Source organism: Mastomys coucha, unplaced genomic scaffold (genome assembly GCF_008632895.1).
Source record: "Mastomys coucha isolate ucsf_1 unplaced genomic scaffold, UCSF_Mcou_1 pScaffold15, whole genome shotgun sequence".
NCBI classification, from domain to species: domain Eukaryota; kingdom Metazoa; phylum Chordata; class Mammalia; order Rodentia; family Muridae; genus Mastomys; species Mastomys coucha.
The window spans coordinates 121,774,069-121,776,937 of NW_022196897.1; the positions used below are offsets into that span (position 1 = coordinate 121,774,069).

The 2,869-nt window shown below is 34.9% G+C and overlaps 1 protein-coding gene across 7 annotated transcripts in view; it reads right to left on the reverse strand.

The window, feature by feature from the left end:
- Pak5 (p21 (RAC1) activated kinase 5) overlaps window positions 1–2,869 on the reverse strand; it is a 302,472-nt gene that overhangs the window by 180,384 nt on the left and 119,219 nt on the right. The window lies entirely within an intron of this gene.

Sequence of the window (2,869 nt, forward strand, 5' to 3'; positions counted from 1 at the left end):
TTGAGTTCCTTGTGGAATGTGGGTTGTTCTTCCTGTATTCCAAACTTCTGGGCTAATAACCACTTAAACTTATCTGGCTACACTGTTCTGAATGTGGACTTCCTCAATACAAACCCGAGGTAATGGTAGCACTCACATATTTCAGAGAACTAAGTGATATTGTGTACATGTAAGATCATTTAGCGTGTTATACAATATTAGGTTTATAAAGCTATTTTAATTCTTAAATGTTAGAGGCTTAGTAATTTAAGTTTAACTGACAGAAAATAGAAATTGGTTCCTTCAAAATCTGATGATAATGTCTCTTGAGCCTAAAGATACTTTCATGACATTTAATAGAAGGGCATGGAGAATAGGTAATATGACCTGGGCTTGGATACCCCAAGACGCTGGACAAAGTGAGAGAATGGTGGTATGGAGAGGTAGATAGAGGGAGAGCTATAAAGAGCAGTCAGACTGTCACCCAGCAATGTTCATGATCATCTTTCTGATCATGATCAGATGGTGTTCAACAGCAGATCCTAAGAGTTTGTAGATCAGAGGTTCTCAGCCTTCCTAAGATTGAGATCCTTTAACAGTTTTTCACGTTGTAGTGACTTCTAACCATAAAATTATTTCTTGCTACTTCCTTCATAACTGTAATTTTGGTATTGTTATGAATTGTAATATAAATATCCAATGTATGACCCCCAAAGAGGTCTGGCCCCACAACCTGAAAACCACTGTTTTAGACTGAATTCAGGTTTCTCTCTCTCTCTCTCTCTCTCTCTCTCTCTCTTTCTCTCTATCTCTCTCTCTCTCTGTGTGTGAAATTGTATTTGAGTATAAAAAATGTCTCCCCCTACTCCCTCTTATTTTGACAAGCAACCAAGCTATATATTGGACATATCTGTGCCCAGAGAAAATCCAAACTTTGTTAAACCACATTAGAGTGTCTCTGGCACTATTGACACAACATTTGCACTGTGAACAAGCAGCAGTTACCAGAATTTTTTTTATACAACAAAATCAAGAAAAATAATCACTACCACAGCACAAAATTATTTTAATGTTTCTGATGAGTCTTGCAAGTTCATAGAGTTCCTTTGGAACTCTAAATGTTTACTTACATGTTTCAAAACATTACATGGCTGCTATGCTAATACAAAAACAATTCCATGCCTCAGTGTGTACCGAGATCTGAAAGCAGGCACATAATCCATTGTATAGGGATATTTATAGTGCTACTATTCATAAAACATAAGTGGTAGAAACAGCACAGATATCCATTAGAAGATCAATGGATGAATAAGATATGGTATATAATAAAATGGAATATCATTCAGGTATAAAAGTGAATGAAGCATTTCAAACTTGCTATAAAGTGGTTAAAAATCAAAACAATTACAATAAAGGTGGAAATGGTGGCTCACATCTAATATCTCAAGGTCTGGGAGGCTGAGTCAAGAACACAACAGCCTGGGCTACACTGTGAGTGAATGAAAGGATAGTAAATTATTGTAGAAAGGTTGGGAAGATACTCAGGAAAGGAGTATATCTCTTACTGGCGAAGTTCTTGCCTAGTATGCCTGAGGCTCTGAGTTTAGTCTCTAGCACAGGGAACAAAAGGGCTTCAAGACATTCAAGAAGAAAGTTGAATGTGGTATGCATGTGGATATTGTAGTGTTTAAAATGAAAATGGCTCATAGGCTCAAATACTTGACTATATGTGCCCAGGTGGTGGAACTGTTTGGGAAGGACTAGGAGAGGTGTGACCTTGTTGGAGAAGTGCATCAATGAAGGAATGTTTTGAAAGATTCATACCATTTCTAGCATCCTTTTCTCTGCTTAGTGCTCATGAATCACAACATGAGCTCTCAACAGTTCCTACATGCTTCTGCTCCATCAACATGCTCAAATCCTCTGAAACAGTAAGCTCCAAATTAAGTGTTTTTTTTTTTTGTTTTGTTTTTGTTTTTTTTTTTAATAAGTTGCTTTGGTTGTGGTGTTACCAGAGCAAAAGACAAATAACCAAGACACAAACCCAGGGAAACATTATAGCCTTTCCCCTAGCATGTTTGAAAAAAAAAAAAGTTAAACTAGTAACATTTAGAAAAGTTTATTTAAGCTATTATCATTGCTTTCAGTAATAATACATGACCATCTTTAGAATCTCAAACTTAGGAAAACTTCAATTGTATTTATTTAACATTAGACTTCAGAGCACTTTAATGTCATTTCCTAGTATCACCAATTGTGAGCCACAGTTACCCGTCCATATCTTCTTTGTTATGTAATGAGGTTTGTTCGTAATGAGTTTCTTGTAGCTTCATAATTGTCAGTAGTTTGTGTCAAATAAGTAAGAATTCATCACTTGTTTTCAAATGTCACTCTTCATCAGTCCATTATTAAAAAAGAAGCATATTACTTCCTTTCACAGTTATTTCTCCTCTTAATGATTGCTTGTGTGTAAAGAGATCATTTGGGTACATGAGATTTCTTGATGTCAGAATAACATTAATATACTGATAATTTGAAGTTTTCCAGATTCATTATCTATTAATTTCTAGTTTTTCTGTTCTTTAACGAATAGCTCTGAAGATGAAGAGACCATAAGTTTTTATATTAAATAAGTTTGAAATAGAACTTTCCATGGCATTTGAAGTTCATAATTGGATGGCCTTGTGTCTTCAGTTTCATTGACCTCATACTACAAGCATTTCTACCCCTCATTGTATAAGAAAGAAGACAGAAATGCTCTAAAATATTACATTTAACATAACTTTCTCAAATTTGACAGTACTCCTTAGAGATTGATGTCAGTAATGAAACTTAAACCTGTCTAATTTATAAATTTATTTTTTAACCAATCAGCTTTTCTTGAGTTGGT